This window comes from Delphinapterus leucas, chromosome 6, assembly GCF_059928025.1.
Source record: "Delphinapterus leucas isolate spDelLeu-1000000601 "Yukka" chromosome 6, BTC_Dleu_Yukka2, whole genome shotgun sequence".
In the NCBI taxonomy this organism is placed as follows: domain Eukaryota; kingdom Metazoa; phylum Chordata; class Mammalia; order Artiodactyla; family Monodontidae; genus Delphinapterus; species Delphinapterus leucas.
The window spans coordinates 61,215,833-61,229,108 of NC_143134.1; positions in this window are offsets into that span (position 1 = coordinate 61,215,833).

The window sequence follows — 13,276 nt, forward strand, 5'->3', positions numbered from 1 at the left end:
TACAAGTGATAGAAGCTCTATGGTGGCAAATGTTCATTGATGGTTGTATCTCTCAGACTTTAGCACTGGTTTGTGCATGGGTGCAGTGACCTCTTAAAATAACCGGCAGATAATTTGGAGAAAGATATTGCAAAATGAGTATGTAAAAGATTTGCTCGACATGACTGTACCAAGAATTGGAAGTGGTGTTTGAATCGTTACTGTGCCTCTTCACTATCATTTTAGAATGTTCCCAGAAGCGAGTTTTAAAATTAATGTTTTTACTAAATGAAACATTTCTTTTCTGTTGGAAAAAAAAGTCAAAGGTTTTACTCTAACTTTTTTTTTATACTTAAAAACTGAGATTCACATGGGTAGACTGAGATAATCACTGTAAATATTTCGCCCTTAAGCTTCATCATTCTGGTTCTGTGCAGAGATCTTAGCTTCCCAAGAGAAGTATGTTGTGAATACTATTGTTAAAGGTTTGTGTAAGCTGATTATTCATTTTTTTAAAAATTATGTTCTTTTATTGCCTGAGAAGATGCAGAATGTGTATAGGGACAGGTTCAGAGGTAAAATATTAAGTGAAAAATGTTTGCATAAATTATTTTCATATTTTACCTTCGTTAGGTTACATGAATAATATGTAAGTTTCTTATGAAGGACAATTCAGTTTTAATAAGCTTGGTTAACTTGGGAAAAAATATCTAAGCAGTTAATATATTATGTGTCACTGAAAACTTGGAATGACATGATTCATGGAAAACCTAATTAATTAAACTAAATTATTGCTTATTGTTAATAATATATCAGAAGAGGGAGGAAAGTGCATGCGAGCTACTCTATACCATGATTCCCCTGTTTTGGCTTTAAGGAATAATTTTAAAAGGTGTTTTAAGATTCTTACCAACTAGTTTATTGTGATTCTTCTCTCACCATGACATTGCTTCTTTTATTTTTACAATTACTCTGGGACTTTTGTGTAAGAAAGGATATTGTATCCTTATTTGGCTTAATCAAATGAAGTTTTAGTAACCAGATCCTGAATTCCAAAGCTACGGTGTTCAAGTATCCCGGCAATTGCTTCCTGACTTATTGTCTGTTTCACTTAGATTCTCTTATTGTGTGACAATGATCATAAATTCTACTTGACAGGGAAAAAACCCAAACAAGACGTAGCTGTCCAATTCTACATCTGTTTTCCTTCCTAGATAGGCATGTTTTAGTAAAACAGAGGGAGGAAAAACATTTTATTGAGACAGCTAAAAATAAACAAACACAAGAAGAGCAAATTCGTGTGTGTGTATGTTGAATGTGTACATACATGCAGTTTTTTTAATAAGGCAACCATGTATGTTTTACTTCTTTAGATCATTTTGCCTGTTAGTTCTTTCAAAGAGAAAAATCATGTAAGCAGTTTAAATTAAAGTTGGTTGGCTATATTTAGAGCTCTGTTGATGACCTTTCAAGTTACTTAAAAGGAAATACCACTTGGAATGTATTAAAGATGTGTCTTATAAATAGCACTGTTTCATTAATGGTTATTGATGCTGTATGTTTCCTTTTGAACTACTGAAAAATTTAAAAAAATTTTGGACTTTCCATTCTATTTTGTACTGCTTATTTAAAGCTCTGTGTGAGACTTATTAGAACTTCTTTGTTAGCTATTTAAAACTTCAGGGTAACGGGTATGCACCAGACATTATTTTTTTTTCTAAATTTCATAAGACTAATCCTTTGATCCCACAGAACCAGGACAGAACATTTGTAAATTTACCTTAATCATGAAAGACAATTATATAAATATTAATCCATAAAATTAATTCAGAAAACTAATTGCTAGCCTGAGACTTGAAATTCTCACGGTCTCGTAAATATTAATCAAAGGAAACAGGCAGGTAAACATAAAAATTTAACCCGTTCTCACATTATCAAAGGCACAAAGGTGGTTCTTGGTTGAATACCAATGAATCTAGTTGGATGTAATATACTTTTAATTTTTCTTGAAAGAAACTAATTTTCTATTTGAGAAGTTGATGTGTTAAAATATGATACTTTAATATAATTTTATCATTTGGTTTAAGACAATACTAATAAATTTATCACTGCTTTAAAAGTCAAATTCTGTTCTCCATACAAATTTTAATTAAATGACTTGACAACAAGCATCAGTATAGGTACAGTGACATTGAAGAGACTGTTTTCACGGCAAGTATTTCTCTAAAGTCTTTGAGAAGTTGAGGTGAACTTAGGTTTACTATTAATTATCTTTAACTGAAAATCCTAAAATTAATGTATCTTCTTACAAATGCTAGAACTAGTATATGTTACAGTCGGTATTTTATTTTACTTCACTACAAGCAAGAGTTCCTAAACAATCTAATTAATAAGTTAAAATTATATATGAAAAAATTCCTGCCTAGCCTACTAACTACATTCACACTCCTTTGTAACCTACCGGCTATGCAAAGGTATATCTGAAAAATCAAAATTCAATATTTATTTAATTTTGAATTTTATTTTATTTCCTTTAGAAATGGAATAGAAACTAATACACACCATACAGATAATAACCATGTCAACTAGTTGCCTGAAGATATTATGTCTATACGTTGAATCTATTTCCAGAATCAAAAGCTATGAGACTTATGTTTCATTTAACAGATATCTGTTAAGAACTTACAATATGCCAGATAGTGTTCTAGATGCAGATACAAGCAAGGCTATGTCTCCATGTTGGAATTAAACCCATGTCCCAATGTTATAAGCAGGGGATACTCGTGATATTAGTAAAGGCTTCTGAATAATTTCTGTTTCCTCCATAGTGTTGGTAAACATGTAGATATTACATTTCCAGATTCGTCACTCATTGTCAAAGGTAGTTAATACATCTTTTCAGTACTCTCTCTTAGTCTTGTAGGTAAATGTTAACATTACCATTACCTAAGCCATCTCCTGTGCAGCTAATGATGTGGGTAAAGACGAATAGTTGATTAAGTATCAGTTCCTGAGTCAGAAAACAACAATAATGATGATGGTGATGCCTGAATGAAAAAAAGGATTGCAGCATCTCTAAATAATGTTCATACTTTGTCAATATTTCAAATTTTATCATAGGTAGATTGCACTTTTTTTATTACACATCTTCCATACCTATATTCTTTAGTGATATGTTTTCATTTGAAATACCACTTTAGCATATTTAAATAAAACTAAACTGTATGGAAGATGTAGCTAGATAAACACAAATACATTAATGTTCTTCCAAGACACTTTTATCTCAGAAAGATTTTTGTTTCATGTTCTATGATTTCTTTTCACTTACGTGCTTGCATAACAAATTCGACCTATAAACTTTGGATAAGGAAAATATCCTTTGGATCCTATCTTAATAAATAGTGATCAGATGGTTATTAATTTAATCAGAGAGTAAGGAAACACAAGTGCCAGTCTATCCTTTTTTCCTGTTCTTATTTGGAAGCAAAGGGTCATGTTCTCAAGGAGTGTTATCTCTTCAATCTATGAGAAAGCTGGTGTTGATTTTCCAGTTTAGAGACTAGTCAACAAAGAGAGATATATGATGCTCACAACGTCGTTGAAACTACAGTGTATTTATGGAACGTGGCTGAATGATGTCAAGGTAGTGACCTTTTAGGCATGTTTTAATTCCTTGAGATTATTTTGTGACATTTTCTATACTATGTTTATAATATATATTCTGAGGGGCTGAGAAGGTGAATTTGGATATAGGAAAATATACCAGTAAAAATATACCAGGCCAGTGAAAGAGAATTACCTTCCTCTGTTGCATCTCAATGTGCAAAACAGGGTAATGCACTTCAGTGCAAAAGTTCTTTTCACAACAAGTTCTATTAAGGTCTATGTGTAGCTATCCTATGTATTTCACTGACTAAGCATTTAAAATCTCATTGCATTTTAAGTGCTTAGCAAAGAGCCGGGAGAAAATTCAGTAAATGTTAGTTATGATCATTATTGTCATTTCAACTTACACTTAGCATGTTTTATAATGGGGCAGATTTAGAGTATCATATAATGGACAACTTTGATAACAATTTTCATTTCTTACTGCTCTAATATAAATTTCAACCCGGCACCTCTCTAAAAAATACCTTTATTCAGAAAGCAGTTTTTTTTTTTTTAACTTTTCACTACTGTGTTCATTTTCTGAGGTTATAACATAATGGATATGTTTATGAGCACAGGGTTGAATCCTGGGAAGTGTAGATTTTGTGACCTCTGGCAAACGAATTTGCTCCTCTCACGGCTGGGAGAACCAGCTGTGAAGTGCAGATAATCATACTCATTACTTGTTGCTCCGACCTGTCGTGAGGATGAATGAGATGGCATCGGTGAGGCACCTGGTGATTGCATTGTAAATCCCAAGTTCATGGTACAAGGGGCTACAACAAGCTGTGACTAAACAGACTCTTAGTCTGAGCACTTAGTAGGTGCTCCAAAAATACATAGGGTGGATTAAGTAAATGTAACTAGCATTTCCTATGGGGCTTTCATAACCACGTTGATTTTTTGAATTCATCTAAACTTTTTTGGTGGGAACCACGTACATTAAATGAATCCTAAAAATACAGTATTTTTCATGCAAATTGTAACAGATTTCTTAAAAGCAGAGCCTCCTGAAGTATTTCCTTGGGTTTAGCGAGATTCAATGGCCAATGTTACATATTAAGGTAATTTTAAACATTAAATACTACGATTTTAAAGGCAAAAGACTTAATCAATGATTCTTAAGGGCCTCCTATTTGCCAGGTGTTTGCTGGGTACTTGGTGGGGGGCAATTTATGTCTGTCATCTCATTCAGTCTTCAGCATAGCACAATGAAATAGGAATTATCAGCCGTCTTTACAGATGGGGCCACTGGACTCTGAGGTTAAGAAACTTACTGGAGTGGCTGCCATTAATGCGGGGTCGGGGGGTTTGTCTGTTCCGCCTCCTCCAGAGCCCGACAGTCGACTGTCTCATCCAGTGACCTGGGTTATGGCTCATGATTTGTGACCACGGTCGTGTATTCTGCCATTGCCTCTTCTGCACCTGCCTGCCCCTCCAGCTTCGAGCCCGACCTCTTTCCAAGGCTCAGCTCTCCCTGTGCGTCCGGTGGGTCAGCTCACTCCCCCTCGAGCTGAGTCTGAGAATTCTACAGCTCTGGGATTGGAGGTGGCTGAAGTCTTTGGAAATGTGATTCCGTTCATCTTTCCTCGAGACAATTAGACTCGCTCTAGTCATAAGCCATCTGGGGGAAATTTTTTGAAAAGAAATTGGCAAGCAAAGCATTTCCATTTTCAAGTTTTGATATCTGTTTACCTCATGGGGTTTTTGTGAGGCTCCAATGAGATAATATAAAATAAACGACTTAAACTGTAAAACGCAAAACTAATTGAAGGTACACATATTATTATCTGGTGGTGTTAAATACGGGTAGGTGAAGAAAAGTTTCCCAGAATTTTGCCAGTGTTCTGGAGCTTGAGATAATGGTAAATTTCCACCAGGCACAGAGAAAGATGCTAGCTGTCTAAAATGCTATGTGATGCAAATTCTGCTGCTAAACTCAGAGGGCTTAATCCTTCGCATAACAATGCACTACTAGTTCACCAACATCCCATGCAATAGCAGTGATAATAATACCCACCACCTCCTTTTGTATATTTAATGAGAAGACATGAAATAAGAAAAATTTCCCAGGGGTCATCTGTACCATCTTGCAGTTCATCTCTTAGATTTTTCATTGATATAAGCTTGCTCTTTGTACCACACAACTCAGATTATAATAGTTCTTTGATGAAGTTATTACTTTAACTCACGCTTAGCATGTATTATAATGGGAATGATTTAGCTTGTCCCATAATGTAACGGACAACACAGTATGCTGTAAATGGGATTTGTTTTCTCTCATTTTCACGATTGTTAGAAGTAACAATATCATCAGCAGCTGTTTAAACTGAGACACCCTATAACGTATTGAATATGCTTTTATGCTGTGTGTGACCTGTGACTATTCCAATACAGATGAACCTACTTTTTTATGACATTGTGTATGAATATAAGATTTGTCTTATATTATTCAGTTGCTGAGATGTACAACCAAAATTATAAGCCCCAAGAGGATGGGCACCAGGTCTTATTTACCTAACCTAAACAGTATTTTGCACATAAAAGGCCCTTAATAAATAACTGTTAAATTGCCTCGAGACTATTGCTAACCCATTTTACTGAGAGACACAGTAAGTTCTGAGTTGATCAATGACGGGCTTCTAATCTGTGGCTCAAGTTATGAACACCACACTGCCCTTTTCAAGATGAAACTTAAATGTGCTAGAAGCATGTCGGAATTATGGTGAAATTAGCAGCAAAGTTTTAAAGCTGAGGGTGAGAGTTGGAAGAAGGCCCAGAAGCTAAAAGCAGCAAAATTATATTTCCCTTCCAGCAGACAGTCTCATGGTTGTTACCAAGTGGTAAGGCAGCAGGGGAATAAACCTTTGTTGTCCACATCCACGATCTCCTGTATTCTCAACTCTACTTTTACCATAGTGTCTAAGATCTATCAGGAGTCTACAAAATTGGAGATTTTGGGAAAGGCTAATAATGTATTTTGAGGGGTAAATGACCAAAGCAAGGAGACTTTGGAATAAGTGAACTTTTTGTTTAATTTTTTTTTTTTTTGACTGCATTGGATCTTCATTCCTGCACGTGGGCTTTCTCTAGTTGTGGCGAGCGGGGGCTACTCTTCGTTGCGGTGCGTGGGCTTCTCATTGCGGTGGCTTCTCTTGTTGCGGAGCACGAGGTCTAGGCACGCAGGCTTCAGTAGTTGCAGCAAGCGGACCCTAGAGCGCGCGGGTTTCAGTAGTTGTGGCTCACAGGCTTAGTTGCTCTGCAGCATGTGGAAGCTTCCCAGACCAGGCTCGAGCCCATGTCCCCTGCATTGGAGGGGGGATTCTTAACCACTGTGCCACCAGGGAAGTCTTGTTTAATTTCTTATTTTTGATGAAATAAGTTTCATTTAAGAGGATTGATTATTTTCCCACTCTAAGGTTTCAATCACCTTTGCATGTGTGTTACCTTTATTGTAATGTTGGAAAAGGTCTCAGTTGTGGGTTGGCACTTATCTTTATGGTGATGTTGGAAAAGGCCTCGGTTGTGGGTTGGCATTTTAACATCTGATGTTTGGGTGAGGACTCAGGGAAACACATTGAGAATAACTAAAACCTAAAATGGAATTAGTAGATTAGGAGGGACATGGGTCTTTGGGAAAGTGAGAAAGAAGGTACCCAAGCACTTGTTAAGAAGTAAAGGTTTCTAAATGATTTTGAGAAGGAGGTAAAGTGAAAAAAAAATCATCTATTTGGACTGGGCCCTTTTCAGACACTGTAAGTCGATGTCTAAATGCAAACGAGAACATTGCTTCCCAAAGCCAGCCCTGGGAGTGCTGTTCCGGCATTAGAAACTCTGCAGCCCAATCTTCAGAGCCTGGAAGGCTAACCACCCCTCCTCCTAAGACGCCCTTTCCTTGTGCTGTCATAAAGTGAATCTCGGACAGTATTCTGGAGTCCCCTAGAAAATATTACAGCCCTCTCGGCCAGCTACTGCCCCTATATATAAGATTCATTTCCACATCTAATAGAAACTAGTGACATGACAACTGCTTTTGTTTACTCGCCTCCTCCCATGCTTCTTTTGGGATATTTTAATGTGAAATGACAGTAGAGAGACATGGTAGAAAAAATTGTGGATCATTATTTTTGTTCCCGAACGCTCTGATCGCTGCTACAACCAGGGGCACTGTTCTCCCTTCCAAAGCAGAGCCTCTGGCTTGAAGGAGCAGTGGAGGAGCTGTGACTACAAGATAAGTAGTCTTCACCCTACCTTCCAGGTGTCTTCAGCTGTTCCAACCAAGTGTCAAGGTTTACTGCTAATGCGGACAGCTAATCTGGTGGAGGTTATGCAGAGGAAAGTAAACTTGGATTTCTCAGATGTGGACTTTGGGTAGATACAGATGGAAGGATATGAGCAACCTCACCAAACTTCTTTCACCTTGTCTGTAAAATTTCCTCAGATTTTCTCTAAGGAGGAATTGTACAATAGAATACTGTGTCATACAATAATGACCAAGACTTTTGAAGAGGCAACAGTGCTTTTATTTATCCATAAGTAGAAGGAATGACCTTAAATTGCCATTTTATTTTTCCAATAAGATATTAATTATCTTATGTGAGACTATTTATTATTTTGGCACCAGAGATGTTTATAAATGGTACCCCACATAATACAAACAGCATGTTTATGTAGCATGAATGTTCAATCAATTAGTGTACACACACGAATGCTGGAATATTGATGACACATGTTAGCTTTTAGTGGAAAAAAGCCAACCGAGCTAATTTGATGCATTGATCCTTGGGACATGCACACAGATGTGAACCTTTGACTTCATCACAAGTGATTTGGCTGACAAACAGTAGCTTGTAATTATTGTTGCGCCATCGTAAATTAATTAACAAATCAATCCATCAGTTCAGAACCAGCCACATTTGTCGGTTTGGGATGTTTCCCTTCACTTTATCTCCCTCGCAAGTGCTTTTCTTATCAGGTGCTTTGAAAACATTTGCTTGTGCATATTGGCTTTTTTCTAAGCTTTAATAGGGAATTTCAAACAACAGCATGGGTATAGGGAAATGTTGCCGATGTATTGATTAATATTCTCTAGACTCTTGGCTGTAGGACTATCAACTGGTAAAGTGAGTAATTATTGAGCAACCAAAAGGTTTTGGCCAAAGCCATCTCCCCAGGCAAGGAATAAGAAAGCAGCATCCCAGTCTCTCAGCAAATAGGCAGCATTTAGGAGCTACGTGATTTGTAGGGTATCAGTTTTCAACGTTGCCCCTAAAGGTACTTCTTTCATTATGTTTCCACGTCTACCCTGTATTTTGAAAGATTCCATTAACTGAGCAAGTTGCCTTTATTGGACTGTGAGTTACTGCATTTTTTTAGACATGACAATCTACTGAGCACCCCTAAGTACCAGCTTTTCCGCTGGGTACTTCGTATATATGATCTTATTTCATTCTTGCAACAACCCTGAAGAGTAGATGTAACTCCCATTTTATAGCAGAAGAAACTGAGGCTCCGAGGATTTAAATAGCTTGTCCAAATTTACACAGCTGGTAACGGGCAGTGCCATGATGAAGAATCAGGGCGTCAGCACCTCCCACTGCACTGGGACTAACCAGAGACATCAAAGAACGTCTGAACAGCACATTACAACCCATGTTACAACACAGAGTCGATGTAATTCTAGCCAAAGCAAAGGAACTTGACATTTTCGTTAGAAGCCTTATTCCACTTATGAAAGGCCTTGTGAAATATTAAAAAATAGTTCTTGGATTGATTATTTTTCCAGCTTTATTGAGATATTTGACAACATTATATACGTTGAAGGCGTACAGTGTGATGATTTGATGCATTGTATATTATGAAATGATTACCACAATAAGGTTTCTTAACACCTCCATCTCATAGTTACTTGTGTGTGTGTATGTGTATGGTGACAACATTTATGATCTACTTTCTTAGCAAATTTCAAGTGTATAGCACAATTTTAAATATAGTCACTGCGCTGTATATTAGATCCTAGAACTTATTCATCTTTTAATTGGAAGTTCTTGGATACTTTCCTTTGAATCTAGTGTTGAGAGTTTCAGAAAGGCTGAGAGACTTCTGAATCCTTTGTCCTGCTCTGTCTCCTGTTACCTTAGAAGCATCATCCACTGCTGGGTTAACAGAGTGTTATTGCTTTCTTTTGTTTGGCTTCATTTTCTTGTCCTGAATCAATGGGGGCAGTGGAATGACAGTGGCACTGAGAATCAAAAGAACTGGATGGATGTTCCTGAACTGGTCTGTAAGCATAAGGAAGCCATTTAACCTGTGAGTCCTGCCTGCTTCTTTGAGCCATTGTAGGAAGCAAATGAAATGCAGTGGTTTCCAACTTTTATGGGCTTCCCATCATAACCTAGCATGCACATACATAAATACATAGAATGAAAATTAAACATTCATAAAACACTCTTTACTCCTAATGCCTGAAATGAACTTTTAATAGTTTTTATTTTATTCTATTTCATCTTTTTAAATGAAGGTGTTGTCCAACTAAATTGGTATCTTGACCCACTAATGGGTCATGATACCCGGTTTGAAAAACAGTGAGTGAAGGTGAAAGTTCTCTGTTGAGGCTGAATTCATTATCTGCATAGAGGGGCTTCAGATTCTTGTATTTAGAGGTCTTTTATTATCTGAGCCCCACCTTTTAAAGGAATTTCATACTCATTAGAAGAGAATGATTATTTGGGTGCCTGCAGTCTTGCTCTGTGGCCCCAGTGTAGAACATCCCACTGGGGGTGTTTCTCCTCTGAGCTGCTCTAAGGATAAAAGAATCAGCCCTTGGAAGCAGAACAGGAAGGGCTCAAAGGAGGTGATGGCTCCTGGGCTGGGTCCATATTTATAATGCATGTTGAAATCTTATCTTCACCAGAGAATTAGCACAACAGAATGGGCCCTCATTCTGCAAATAAGGTGATGGAAGAATGTGAGGGGGAAAAATAACGTGTACAGACTTTAATGTTTAATTTCCCACTGAAAACATAAAGAAATGTCCTTTTGGTAAAAATCAAAGAAGACGGATAGAACAGGTGTTTGCCTAAAGAATTTTCTTTCCCCTGAAATTTTTAGTAGAAGGAAATCTGAGGTACTATGTAAGGTAATACCTTTTGCACTTTACATAACCTCATATGGAATGGATGAAAGTTAGAAAGTATAAATATTTTCTTTAGAATATGGAAACTTCATATTCTCACCAATCTGCATTTTATAATATTTATAAAGTAGAGAACTGAGGGGCAGCTAAAATTAAAATGGAGGAGAGTATAGGATATAAAAATAGCTTTTAGAGGGTGTTTCAGATTAGGTTGGGAGTCAGAATGGCGTGTACTTGCAAAAGCCATTAAGAGTCCGGGCTTCCAAGGCCAGACTACCTTACCTTTGGGATCAAATCCCAAATATGCTATCGACCAGCTGGATACACTTAGGTGACTTAGCCTCTCTGTGCCTCAATTTCCTTGACTATTATATATGGGGATGGTAGCAGGATCTGCTCTTAAGGCTTGTTGTGAGGATTCAGTGAGTTGATACACATAAACCTGCCCAGTATACAGAAAGTCTTCATGTTAATATTGATTATTGGCTGCATATAAAATATAACTGCAGTGCTTTCCAATAAATAAATTCTACACTTAAGGAAAAACAAAAAATAAGGTTAAAAAATAAAATCAACCCCTCCTTCCCACCAAAAAAGCCATGGAAACTACATGTTGAGGAAATGATTCTTAGCAATCAAGTCAGTGATTTCAGTTCCCGGAAGACTCCGCTCTTCACTTGTTCTGACAAAGTGATTTCTCCTAGATTCTGAGCTCCTGTCCATTTTAGTCTACGTACGACTAGTATCACTGATTTCCTTTTTTTCCCTGAAATCAATGGTAAATTTCTGGAGAAGAGATCATGTTTTACGTGGCCTCGTGTTTCTTCTCGACTTCTCTCCCACCCCCCGTGCCCTTGTTCAGAGGGTCATCTATAAGACTTGTTGAATGAACTTGAGCTTGCCTTAAGTGCCAGTTTCTTAGCCCATCATTAGTGCTTTGGACACACAATTTATAAATTTTATAAATATCTAATAATAATGTATTAAATAATAATACATAAATGTATTTTTAAAAGCCCGTTCTGCTTTTCATAGAGACGCCCCTAAACACATACACCACTTACAAATGAGCTGTGCTCGAAAGTGCGCTAGACGTCAGTCACTAGAAATTCTGTAACGTGCGCAGTAGGTCCTCAAAGGACCCATCAAAGACAGTTTCACCCACAGTGTACCAGGTGCAACAGTGGCTCCAGGCAACCAGGGCCAGGAGCACAACACCTTTCCGTTTCAGGGGAAGGGCCCTTCCTCCTTTCATCAGTCCCTTTCTCTCAGGGGAGAAGGAAATCCCCATCGCTAAGGGAGTGAGAGTAGACTCCACTACTCTCATCCAGAGAGGGGAGCTGAGAACCAGCAAGTTGGCCTATTATCCTATTATCGACAAGGAAGGGAAGGAAGAAGCTTTCCTTCCTCTATGACTTGGTTTCCCCTTCTCTCCATCTTCCTCTCTCTGGGTTTCTTCCCGTGCCCCTCTTGAGCCCAGAAACTATGGGACGGAGGTAGTGAGGGCTGAAGGTTAAGATTGGAGGTGGACCTAACTCACATCTTCCTACTCCACTTTCTTGTTTCTACTCTATTCTTTCTATCCCATCAGTCCATCTGGGATCCCACACTGGATACTGGATCATGATGACAGCTGGGGAATCTAGGCTATCCAGTTGAATAATAGGTGGTGTTGATTTAAAAAAAAAAAAAAATGAGATTCTCACCAGCAACGGGCCTCTCACTGGTGGGGAATGATCACAGAGGTGGGGACAGGAGGCAGGAAAGAAGTTCCCTTCTCAAGGCAGCTGTGTTCAGCCAGCTAGGGAAAGTCAAGAGCTGCCTGTGCCCGTAAACTCAAACACCTGTTCTTCATTAGTTATCTTCCTCCCAAACCTAAGGCCATGGGTTGACAGGTCCTTAGCCTCTCTACAGAACATAAATATCTTTGTGATGACCTTGTTGCCAGCGTTTTATCATTTCGAACATCCATTTGACAATGGTTTAGAGACCCAAACCTTTGTCTTCCTATTAACACTGCATTTATGACTGCATAAATCTACTCACTGTCAACAAATTTGCACGGAGCACGCAAAAAAAAAAAAAATGTTGTATGAACAAGGCAAACTCCCTTCCCTTCCTCGTGGGGCTTACATCGAGTGTAGAGCACAGTGGGACAAGTCCTTTGTTGGTGAGGTATCGGCTGTCGCGAGACTATGTAAAAGAGACACCTAATTCATCTTGGAGGTGGTGTAGTTTCTGCAGAGGCAAAGGAGGGAGGGGAGAAGATTCATTTCTACGGAGGGATCAGCATGTATAAAAGCCCAGTGGCAAGAGAAAGCATGGCTCTTGACCTGAAAATAACACATAGAAGAAGGCATCACGCTCTAAGTGAGGGCACTTAAATTGAGCAGAAAAATCCACACCAACAGCCCTGTTTTGCTGATTGATTTAACGAAAAAAAATGTCCAGGAACAGGGCCATGGGCTATGAAAACACCCCTACCTATACACCATCGGCACCACGATGGCACAC